General features: G+C 32.2%; 1 protein-coding gene across 2 annotated transcripts in view; it reads right to left on the reverse strand.

Annotated features, from left to right (window-relative positions):
• The window catches only part of LOC128876243 (uncharacterized), a 54,984-nt gene extending 46,952 nt beyond the window's left edge, over positions 1-8,032 (reverse strand). The window contains exons 1-2 of one of the 2 annotated variants that reach the window (XM_054122557.1): positions 7,620-8,032; positions 7,412-7,550 (exon numbers count right to left, since the gene is read on the reverse strand). The gene's annotated coding sequence lies outside the window, so the exon portion shown is untranslated. Of the gene's footprint in view, positions 1-7,411 lie in introns of both variants that reach the window. The other variant, XM_054122470.1, reaches the window with a different exon arrangement.
• Positions 8,033-13,318: the final 5,286 nt, after the last annotated feature.

Here is a 13,318-nt window from a genome sequence, read left to right on the forward strand (position 1 = left end):
ATAACGAAATACAACTGACACCTTTCTCGATGAGAAAACAACGACAGTCTTTGCAGAAGACCGGAGACGCGATTACCTTGGTCACAGCCATAGGGTATTGCTTTCTAGGGTAAAAAAGACAGTAAATTTCCGAAAAAGCAGTTATAATCGATTTTGATAAAATTAAACACGATTTGATAACATTTATATCGATAATCGAACGGGAAATAGAGATTTTTAGTTTGTTGCGTCTCCTGAAAACCTAGGTTTTTTATACAAAGGTACACTTTTCTCAGAAATGGTTAAGCCGATATCAACCAAATTTTTTACACGTGTTTTCAGATAGTTGGGCCTAATTTACACCGAGGATTTTTTTGGAAATCCAAATGGTTAATTTTTAAAAATGCGTAAAGTTGAAAACAAAAATTCATAGGTTTGCGCGGCGATAACTTTTCTTGGAACCAAAATAGTGAGAAATTTTTTTTTTTTTACTAAGTCGTCGAACTTTTTTTGTGAGAAAAAAAGAAATTTTGTGAAAAAAAATTCCATTTTTTTTCTCAAAAATTTTGTTTACCACTTTTAGTGCTCCAAATTCAATTTTCTTTGCGTAGAATTGTTCAGAATCGCTTAATTAATTAATTAATTAATAATAATAATAAGTTTGTTTTTTTTCATTTTTTGATGTTCTCAGCCCCTTAATAACGTAACAAAAATGTCTGATTTCTGAAAAACTTGATATAGGGAGCATTTGAACCTCAAAGATTTATGTATGAAATAAATTGAAAAACTTACCAAATGTGCTTTATAGCATATCTAAAATACTCTCAAAATTAAAAAAAAATTAAATACTTTACTCCTTAAAAAAAAATGACGAAATATACTTAATATTTAGCCTCGGTTTGGCCGCTTAACACGTTGGTTGACAGACTAAAACTCTTGAAAATGTCTAAAAAGTTAAAATTTGGCCTTGAGACTTATGAAGATTAGGTAATTTAACATTTGTCGTAGTATTTAATTTTCCAACCCCTTCAAATTCACGAATTATATTCAGATTTGATTTCGTTACCACCCCACCTACGGAATTAATTTTGTTAGTTCCTTAATCAAAAATCCTGTCACCCATTACTGGGTGGCGTGGTGACCAACGTGTTAAAGGAATTTCAACTATGAACGTTTCCAAATTCTCTGACCCATGATTTCAATAGGAAAATTTCGTAACGTGCGTTTACAGATGGCTATCAGAAGTTCCGAATGTAGGAAGAAATCGTGAACGACCTTACGCATGGTACACGTGCACACTCATGCAATGATTTTGTCCCATTCTGAATCGATGGATTGGGCTGTGACGAAACAATCTCGTAACACGATCAACGACGCAACACATAAATCTGCAAGCCTCTCTACGACTTGTCACACGCGTTACACGTGTTCTACCACAAGTAACACTGCGTAACCCGTTTCGATGCATCAGCACTCAGCAGACTACTCCTGACGAACAAGGATGTAGTAACATTAAAGGACGGAGAAGCCATCTTAGACGAGCGAAAACCATCGTTAATTCGACAATCATATGAAAGTGGGACAGCTTATTTCTGTTAAAATCGAATTACACATAAAAATTGATTCGGCTTGTGTGTATTACATTAGTGCAAAAAAAACATCTATTTAAAATTTGTCTTTCAAGAGGTTAAATAAAATATCAATGCTGGAGCCATTACACGACAAATTTTTTCAGAGAAATTTTCAGGTATGGTTAGACCTGCAATGGAAACCAAGTATTTTCATGTTCTACAGGATATATATACACAGGATATACACAGGATGTATACTCTGGAAGTACATACGGATTATTCAAAATATCAACTCTCATAAAAATAGTGAACAGTCGACAAAAAAATCTCGTCTTTAGCAGAAAATTTAGTCAAAATTCTACGTAGCAAGAAATGTTCTCAATTCATCGTAAAATCCGTATGTATTTTTAAAGTATACACACATACATATACATCATGCGAAAAATGAAAATGCTTGGGTTTCTTATGTCAAATCTAACCATACTTGAAAACACCGATTAAAAGTTTATCGATGTCATGTAATGAGTCCAGCATCACTATTTTATTTAAAAAATCCGGAAAAAATATTTTCCTATTATTTAGCACATGTATGACAAACACCAGCAAACAGATTCTCTATTGAATCGACTGTTTAAAAAAAGAAAATTGTGGAATACAGCTACGAGTGATTTTTCCTCTTTAATTCCGCGTTTTAACGATCTTCTATGAACAATAAGCCCGAGTATCAGACCATAAATCTTTGCGACTTCCGTTGTTTAAATAAATGTTAATAGGGAAAATATGTTTACATATTGTGCGCTCATATGCATATATGTATAATAAGCATGTATACACAGACTGCATGCGAACTAAAATTAAAAATAATACTGACAAGTAGTAGATAAGAATTAATTTAAAAAAAAAATGATATACAAATTGCTTCGTTTAAAGCGGAACGGTTAAATATCTCTCAAGGGAAGAAGGTATTAAAAAATGTTTTAACAAAAATTATTTAGTAATAATGGACAAATTATATAGATCAATATGTCATTTATTATTCTCGTTATTAAAAAAAAAGCTAATCTTTATTTTATTTCTTGTATATATTTATGTTATAATTAAATAAATATTATTAAAAAGAAAACTTTTTCTCGGGCGTACGATGATACCCTCTTTAGATGCCACAAATTGTGTATAAAAACATAAAGTTTAGAATTCTTTCTGAAACACGCCCTTACTGTAGGCAAAAACATTAAAACAATAAATTTTCAAACCGACCGAACAAGAATTGTCATTGTTCGTAATCTCGACGTTTGTGACAAAACAGACTGATATAATATAAAAAAAAACGAAACAAATAATATTCACTGCTATATAGGTGGGCAACACACCGAAATTAAATGGAGCGTAATACAGTGGGTGTAGGAAGTATTCGTACACCGATCAATTTCCAAAAAAAAACTGTGTAAAATTGTAATTTATTAACTTATTTTTTTTATAAACAATGACATTCTATATGTTCTAGGAAATCTCTAGAATAGATAGATTACAAAAAAAATAGCTATTTATGTAAGTTGCGAAATTAACAAGAAAAGAACAATTAATCGATAGAAATGTTGAAGCAATAAGTATTCGGACAACTGTTTAAAAGTACTTTACTGGAAATTTGATGTTTTCTAATTCGCACGGAGCCATAAACTAATGTGTTTACGTTACAAACTCTACTGCAAATGGTTCGTCATAAAAGTCGTACAAATACTTATTGCTTCTATACTTTTACCCATTTTTCGTATTTTTTTGTTAATTTCACAAATTATATTAACTAATAAATGTTTCTTGGATTATATCTACCTTAGAGACTTCCGAGAATATGTAAAATATTATTGATTACGAAAAAAAGAAGTTGAGAAACTACAATTACACACAAAAGTTTTTTGGAAAATTGATCGGTGTACGAATACATTATACACCCACTGTATAACTGACTCGTATCGGAAAATAAGCGAACGGTGAAATGTACACGCCAGGATCGGCATGGCGAATGATAGAAAGAGATCGTTCCACGCCGGATTGAAATTCTCGTTGACCTTCCCGTAAGTACCCATTTCAGCCCTCGTTGTCTTCCACGTGTAAATGTCGTCCACGTGCGACCACGTATGTATATCGGCACACACTTTACATGTCTGGGCTAAAATAAGTATTCAAGTGAAATCAAGCGTGGGCTTCGCCTTCCAGGACGCTCGTTCGTCGCACAGCGAAGTATTTTGGCCTCAAAACCTCGCCAAAATTAAAGGATTTTTCAGATTTTTATGAAATTTCGTACCCCGGGATTTTTGTGATCGCTGATTACGAGTCTTATGTCAGAATTCAAAAATTTGTCATAACGGATCCAATATGACCGATTTGTATTCCAACAAGTTATTAGTACATTGCGGAGTCTCATGCATTTACAGTAGAATAGATGAAAATATTGATGAATCTAAATAAAAATGTTTATGCATGCAAAAGTATATAAAATATCAAGAATAATATCCGTGTTAGATTGTATATAACATTTTCAAAAAATTAACTTTTTTTCCGGAAAATGATAGTATTTCGTTTGTAGTTCAATCATGAATGAAATAACAAAAATTGAAGAAATGACCAGCACCCGACATTAAGAGATCCCAAATCCGTGTTTTCCATGTGATTCAAAATCGTTTGTAGTTGTTTGTAGTGATTTTCGTTTCGTTTGTAGCTGCATAGTTTAAAAGTCATAAGCAATTGTTTATACGCCCAAGAGGCGACTTGGTCTATTTTCAAGATTTGTATTAGGCTGTCCCGAAAGTTTCTTTCGCTTTATTAATAAGTAATACATGCACAATATGTTATGTTTTATGTGACATTATTGAATTATGCACGATTCATTTTGCTCCATTACTGTTACAACATCGATATCAATGAAATTAGATTGTCTTTTTATATAAACACTGCCACGCAAAATAATTGAGTGCAACAAGCGAAAGAAACTTTCGGGACAACCTAGTAGAAGTTTTCTATATATGTAGAATCATAATGTGCAAAGAAAACATTCATTTTCTTTTATTATAGTAGCAATAAATCATGGTCAGAAATCGATTACGTCAACAACAGATCTGTGCTAATTTGCGTACATTTAACAAGTGGTATTGTTATGCTTAAGTGAAGTAAGTTTCTAATCAAAAAATAAAAAATGATCATAAAGAAGTTATTAATTGTATAGTTTTGATAAATTTATTAATAAGAATCTCTTGTTATATTGATAAATGTAAATTTCTTAGATAAAATAAAGATATTCTACAAAATTAATCGGTTAGTAGGAATAGGAACGTCAAAAAAAAAATTAAAATTTGTTCGACAGTGTTGTACATAATCTTGAAAATTGACCAAGTCACCTCTTAGGCGTATAAACAATTGCTTATAACTTTTAAACTATTCAACTACAAACGATCCTGAATCACATGGAAAAAACGGATTTGAGATATCTCAATGTCGGGTGCTGGTCATTTTTTCAATTTTTGTCATTTAATTAATGATGGAACTACAAACTAAACTATTGTTACTATTAGGTGGACTGGAAAGTAATGTCGTTTTTGCCATCTTAAATACTTGTTTATCATTTATCAGCTCATTGATTTTTCTGGTATTGAAAATTTGCACACTAGGTGACAAAAGGCTGCTGACAATGAGGGCGATTATATAATGAATTAAAGATAGAAATTTATTGGAAAGTTTGAATTTAATGTAAAAGAAACGACATTACTTTTCGGTCTACCTAATACAATCAACTACAGACGAAATACTATCATTTTCTCTAAAAAAAAATTAATTTTTTGAAAGTCGGATGTCAGCCTCTAATGGCCAACAAACTTTTGTATAAGCTTAAATACAGCAATATAATTGTCTATTTTACTTAACATATTCTTTACTATACAAACAAAATCAAATTTAAGAAAGGTAGAATTAAATTAAATTAATAATCTATAATTTTTCAAAATTTTAATCTGTAAATATTACTATTATGTTCAACAATAACCGAAACATTATCGTCCACAATTCTATGTATGTATATCGTTCTATACGTACTACACATTCAACACTTTTTACATTTATAAACATTTAGTTCATAAATCTAAATTCCAATAAATTATCTTCGAACTATCGTTACAAGTACTCACATGAATTATTAAGTCCAAATGTCGAGAATTCTCCACATTTGCAAATGTATATTGTAAAAGAATGATTACTTAACGTTTCGGAATATATTGACAAATGATCGTCGCGTGAAGAATCGTCATTTGTAATAGGAAACGTGTTTAAGTACACCACGTGTGGTGATATCCGTATAAACATTCTATATTTGCAAAAGCTGTGCTCACAATTAGTCAGAACCACGTTAATTTTGCTGTGGCAGTAAGCGATGCTATATTGTAATATAAAAAGTATATGGATGTGTAAGTTTGTGAACGGAATGCACACTTGTATTCTCTAATTAATTTCCAAGTAAATATTGTCAATTAAATCCGATCTTGCTTATAGTTTCATCTCATAATTTGGAATTTTATTTCTATAGACTTTATTTAACGATATCGAAGTCACCAACTTTTTCCAAATTTTTCTTCCTTCTTCTGTCTGAATGTTTGATCCGCTACATTCAAAAATTACTCAATGTATTTCGTTAGAATTTTGTACGTGTGTAGATATTTTTTCAATTTAGAAAACAAAATTTAGAAAATTTACATTAATTTATAAATATTAATACTTCGTGGGATTTCCTTTTGATTTTATAATTACTGCAACTCTTTTAGGCATTAAATTAACTATCATAAATGTCGATGTTATTCGGGGTGGAATCTTCTTTCATTCCTTTATTAGAGCATTTTTTAAGTCTTTTTTACTAGAAATTAAATTTTTCTAATTCTCACAAAGCAATAAACCGATATGTAACCGATGTAAATGGTTCGTCATAAATAGATTGCGGATCTTTCTTTACGCATTTATAGGAAATTTGAACGTGCAAGAAATTACAAAATGCAAACAATATACAAGAATATAAAAAAGATTGAAAGTAACGTACATGTTATAATATGTGCAGAATAAAATAAATTCCTATTTACGTTCAATTTTTCTAGGCAAGTTCGCGAAGATTTTATTTTGCATAAAGATCCGTAGTCTAGTCATAAGAATCGTACAAATACTTATTGCTTCTATACTTTTACCCATTTTTCGCATTTTTTTTTTGTTAATTTCACAAATTCTATTAACTAGTAAATGTTGTTTGGACTACATCTATCTTAGAAACGTCCGAGAATATGTAAAATATTATTGATTATAAAAAAAGAAGTTAAGAAACTACAATTTCACACAAAAGTGTTTTGGGAAATTGATCGGTGAACGAATACATTATACACCCACTATGTATAAAATCGTATCTTAGACTATGAAGCTTCCTCGTACCATTAATTTATAATTCTCACGATCTTATTTTGAAAATAAAACATCTAAAATTGCCTGGCGAGGATCAAAATATGAAAATCAGAAACACTCTAAATATATTGCTAGAAGAATACCATAAATATCTGTCAATTTATTCATCTTTAATAGTATCCGAATATAAAGATTTATGTAAGTTTGCATGGAACCGAAATCGATATTATTTCAAAGATACGCGAAATAAACCGAACGATCACTGTTTACAAAATGAAATATTTTACAATAAACATATCATAATTAAACTCCATACGAATAAGTTCCTACATTATCATCTATCTTATTCATTATCTATTATTCGAATAAGACTTCGTCCATCTCTGGTGCAGACAAACGCAATAGATATTATCGCTTTGACTAACTTTTGAACTCACCGGTTTGCAGGTTAAGCGTGGGATGTAGCCACGAGGATTTCCAAACAAATGTTTCTCGTAATCAGGTATCAGTATTCTCTGGTTCCGTTGTCAATCACTCAGTCCAGCACCGATTAATTACAGAATCACTTTCGTGATGCTAACGTTTGAATTTCCTCGTTAGTTAAATCCCCAATCGCGCTTTAAATCGATATTAGAACACACTTACAAACGTCACTTAACGCACGTATTTGCGAACGATTTAGCGATCGAGGTTACGGAATTGTTCGAATTTAATCTCAGCAGACCATTAAACCATGTTATAGAATCGTGGAACGATAACTGCACGGTATGCGAGCTTTCAGTCAGAACGATCCTTCATCCTGACAGTACGGAGGGATGATCGAAATCCGCCAGTGCCAGTGTCTGAACATCGACTAACGGCGATCGAGCACCGCCATGTTATCCCCCCTCGTGGTTGCGCGCAACATGGTCACGCGTGCGTAGATGCACGATTCTCGTGCACGCGGCTCGAGCTTCGATATTACGACAATCTCAATAACAAAAGCCATGGCACGTGCATCCCCACCTCTAAGCATGGTCTTCCAAAAGATTCCGCGGGAAAGCCGTGCAGAGCACTCCGTCACCAGACACCAGACCTGGACACCTATGAAATAACATTACTTGAAATACAGGGTGTCCTAAAAATGTTCTAACACCTTGAAAGGGGAAGTTCGGGAGGTGATTTAAAACAACTTTTTCCTTAGCGAAAATGTTGTCCGAGGCTTTGTTGAGGAGATATTAACAAAAAATCCCAACCAATCAGAGCGCTCGTATGCCGGTGGAGCGCCCGCGGTGGGAGTAGCCTACGCGCTAGGTGGCCGCGCTCATACGCTACCGCGACCGCTCCACCGGCATACACGCGCTCTGATTGGTCACTGTTTTCCGTTAATATCTCCTCAACAAAGCTTTGGACAACATTTTCGCTAAGGAAAAAGTTGTTTCAAATCACCTCCCGAACCACCTCTTTCAAGGTGTTACAACATTTTTGGGACACTCTGTATATTGAAATATATCAAAATTAAAATATCATTTCATACTTGGTATGATCGATTGTATCGAATTGTATATTTCAGTTTGTTTATTAAAAACGTTGTTGTTTTGTTTTTCCTGTATGATTTGATTTGCTGCTCTTTGCCTGACATATGTTGTATTAATGTAATAAAGAGAAGTTATTTCAAATAAATAATATTTCTTTAATTAATATTTAGTGTACAGTTTAATTAGTAACATAATCTAATAAAATATTACTTCAAAAGCACGTTATTTTGTTTCATAATTATTTGGAATAATTGCTTCAAATGATTATGAAGTTGTTCTTCAAAATGACATCAGGTGAAAGTCCAAGTACAAATTTTGAATTTAAAATCGATGAAGGTGAAATAGCAAACAACGTTTGTTATCAAAATTCTAGAAAAAACAAATGTATTGATAGTTTTTCAAGATAAAACTAATAGATTTATTTATCTACGATAAATGATTATCCGATTATGAGACGCGTCTTTTAAAAGTATAACATCCCTCTTCTATTGTTAGCATCAGTGAAACAATTATTTTCTTTTATATAATAATTTTATTTGTTAGTATAGATATTACAATTAAACATGAAACTACGTCAATTAGAAATCAGATGATATATAATATTTGGGGTATTTTTATTATTTTTGAATATTTAATTTTAATTCCATTTAATACACTATTTTATTTATCACTTTTTTTGTGAAACATATTTCAGAAATGATATATTGAAATTATATTGACATGATTTATACAAATGCGTTGTATTGACTGAAGGAATACAGATTATGCAATGATAAATTCTGCATAGTATCAATTTTTTAGTTTTAAATGTAATATTAAGAAACGAAAGTCTCCAATCTATATACTCATTACTATTATCAGCAAAGATGCATGCAACGCGTATACTATTTCCAGCATCAGGTCAACGCACTTTACGCAAGTCGTGCACTTCTCACGGAACACTCAACTTTAATGGTTTACATCCAATATCACACATATTACTTCCAATGCGAGAACAGGTTCTTCTAGAATGATATACAGTGATGTTATACAGAAATTGTAGCTTCTTAACTTCTTTTTTTATAATCAATGATATTGTACATGTTCTCAGAAGTCTCTAAGATAGATATAGTCCAAACAATATTTACTAGTTTATATAATTTGTGAAATTAACAAAAAAATAGGAAAAGTAGGTAAAAGTATAGAAGCAATAAGTATTTGTACGATTCTTATGACGAACCATTTACAGTAGAGTTTATAACAAAAACACATTAGTTTATTGCTCCGTACGAATTAGGAAACATCAAATTTCCAGGAAAGTACTTTTAAAAATGGTTCTAATAGAGGAATTGAAAAAGATCCCACTTCGAATAACTAATAACTTAGTTAATTTAACGCTTCAAAGAGTTGCAATAATTATAAAACCAAAAGGAAATCCCACAAAGGAAGTATTATATACTTGTAAATTGATGTAAATTTCTTTTTTTTTTTTAACGAAGTTTTAAAAATTAAACAGTTGTGCGAATACTTATTGCTTCAACATTTCTATCGATTAATTATTTTTTCCTTGTTAATTTCACAACTTACATAAATACCTATTTTTGTATTGTAATCTATCTATTCTAGAGATTTCCTAGAACATGTAGAATGTCATTATTTATAAAAAATAAGTTAATAAATTACAATTTTACACAGTTTTTTTGGAAATTGATCGGTGTACGAATACTTTCTACACACACTGTATTACGCTCCATTTAATTTCGGTGTGTTGCCCACCTATACAGGGTGTCCCAAAAGTCGGGAAGGAGCCGGAAATGGGGGGTAGCTGAGACGATTCTGAACAACAATTTCCTTTGCAAAAATGTCGGATGGGGCTTCGTTAAGGAGATATTAAGCGAAAACCCCGACCAATCAGAGCGCGCATAGACCGTTCGAGCGGCCGCGGTAGCGAAGGGTACGCGCTGGCGGCCGCGCTTGTACGCGAACAAGTGACTCGACGTGCATCGAAGGACATTGACGCTGCCGTCTAGCGCGTACCCTTCGCTACCGCGGCCGCTCGAACGGTCTATGCGCGCTCTGATTGGTCGGGGTTTTCGCTTAATATCTCCTTAACGAAGCCCCATCCGACATTTTTGCAAAGGAAATTGTTGTTCAGAATCGTCTCAGCTACCCCCCATTTCCGGCTCCTTCCCGACTTTTGGGACACCCTGTATAGCAGTGAATATTATTTGTTTCGTTTGTTTTATATTATGTCGGTCTGTTTTGTCACAAACGTCGAGATTACGAACAATGACAATTCGTGTTCGGTAGGTTTTGATGTCATTGTTTATACAAAATAAGTTAATAAATTACAATTTTACATAGTTTTTTTGGAAATTGATCGGTGTACGAATACTTTCTATACCCACTGTACATATACCAAACCATGCAAAAATTAAAAATTAAAAATTAAAAATTCCGGCTTGAGTTAGCTTTTGGTGTGGACAGCGATATTGAATGTTGATAATGTATATATGTATACTGTCTGAGTGGGTTTGATACACGAAACGATTTTAAAGGAACAAAATGTCAAAGAATAAACGATACTGAATGTAGATCTCGAACAATGGATGTAGAAGATAACAGGCCACACGGACACTTTTAAGGTTCCGCTGTGTTGCGACAATCGTTCCGGGTCGATCTCACAAATTGTTATAAAGTCGCCAGATGATTTCTAAATCCGATGTGAAATCTATGTCAAAGCAAACGGAGGATTAACGTTTCGTTGTCGGCACGTGGGTCTCGGTTACGAACGTCATAGCGATTTTATCGAAAGGATTTAGTCATTTCGGTGATATGAACATATATCGTAGCAGTGAAACCTCCTTTTCTACGGCAAATAATTATCTGTCCGCGCGGTTTCCGGTTACTTCGAGACAATATGCGTCGATATACATCTGACTGGTTGTGTTCGGAAAAATAACAAATATGAGTTACTGATAGTAATTTTAAATTATTAATGAAATCGTTGAAATAATAACTTGATAATACTCCAGTTGTATGTTCAATCGTTTATGTTCAATCAACATTCGTCATTTTCTGTTCTAATCCTATTCATGACAACCTGAGAATCAATATTAAAACGTTCTACAAGTCTTACAATAGAACTAGGAAGCATAAATGCATACACATTTTAAGAATTCGACGCAATGTTTTTTCCTTGTCACTGACAAAAATTGTTACACCAAAGATGAGCACAGTTCTCCATTACTTGCTCAATAAAAATTGCAAAATGAATAATAAAATGAAATTATAGTTCATCTTGAATGAATGAAAGTTTATCTCAACAACTGTTAGCTAAAACTGTACTCGGTAGATAAATATTATAATAGAAAACTTCAAATTAATTAATTAATTAAGTAATTTTCAACTAAACTAAGGTTAGGCAATTAAATGTACAAAATGGATAGAAGGGTTTAGCCCTTTCTATATCAAGAATATAAAGAAATAAAAAAATTACTGCTAGTCCTATATAATCAGTTATTTATATCAGTTATCTATACTCTACTTTAAACAGATATATTCACTCGTCATTTTGGTGCATTAAAGTACAAACGTTCTAAATCTTCAACCTGATTGGTCATTACAATGCACCTATACAAACTTTAGTAGTCATCAAATTTTGCTTATTGTTATTCTTCTACAATTGCTGTAATAATCAAGCACACTTGTAATTGTACCAATCTTCGTATATACATATAAGTACTAGCCAATATAATAAATACATTCTAAACATAACCAGAAGATATATACACTTGTGCAAAACAAAATAACAATATTATTATATTAATTGTAGAATATATTCAACATATATTATGTACATCTTTTGTATGTTTCCATAGTACTGTGTGCTATAAGGGATACAGAATCCTAGAAGGTTGGTAATTTACCATATAATAACAAAGTGACGATTAAATATTTCTATTTAAACTAAAGTTATAAATGATCGAATATAAAAGGACAGAATTAATTCCAACATCTAATATATTAAAAGCCAAGTTTGCAAAAATTGAGCACTGTAAGTAGACAACCAACAACACAATGAATTGGTTTCAAGAGGTAGACACTTGAATTAAAAAACCTATAAATAGTAGATAGTAAATAGTAGAAGTGTTAATAATCGAGAGCTCTTCGCATAGGGACAATTTATTCGGATTGTTCTTGTCAAACAACGTTACGTTTTAGCGCGAATGAAGATGTATAAATTGAAAGAAACCTATTTACAGAATTTTCTTTTCTGTTTTCGTAACATCAATTATAGGCCAATCAGTAGAGCATTTTTGTGTGACAAAAATAGTAACAGCAAACCGATTGTGCAGTTACATAAAAGGGGATGCGTAGATTAATAGGTATATGTTTTTCACTCCCAACTCTGTTCCGTTTTCTTATTATTTACAATTTAATGCTAAAAAATCGTGATTTTTGTTGTTTTTTGCTTATAAATTTTAAACTAATGCAGCAATATCAATGCTCCAATAAGATGAAATGTAGGTGATGAAAATACCTACAGAATGAGACCTCGAACATTTCGATCGGATAATGAGAAACGGAGAAAAATCGGAAAAATCGGAAAATTGAGCGTTTTTTTCAAAAATTCGTACATCCGCCATTTTTTAAACTGAAGCGCTGGCCTTTTGGAAACAAGTAGTGATCGATGTGTTCTTTATGTGTGCAAAAAGCAGGGATTGTCGGATAGGTGGTTTTCTCAGAATCGCAATCTGAATTTTTCAGTGCGCTTTTTACTATCGGACCTGTACGCGTTATCGTAAGACCGATTTTTATTTTTAAACAAGATTTGAATAGTTGACG

This window comes from Hylaeus volcanicus, chromosome 1, assembly GCF_026283585.1.
Source record: "Hylaeus volcanicus isolate JK05 chromosome 1, UHH_iyHylVolc1.0_haploid, whole genome shotgun sequence".
Classification (NCBI taxonomy): domain Eukaryota; kingdom Metazoa; phylum Arthropoda; class Insecta; order Hymenoptera; family Colletidae; genus Hylaeus; species Hylaeus volcanicus.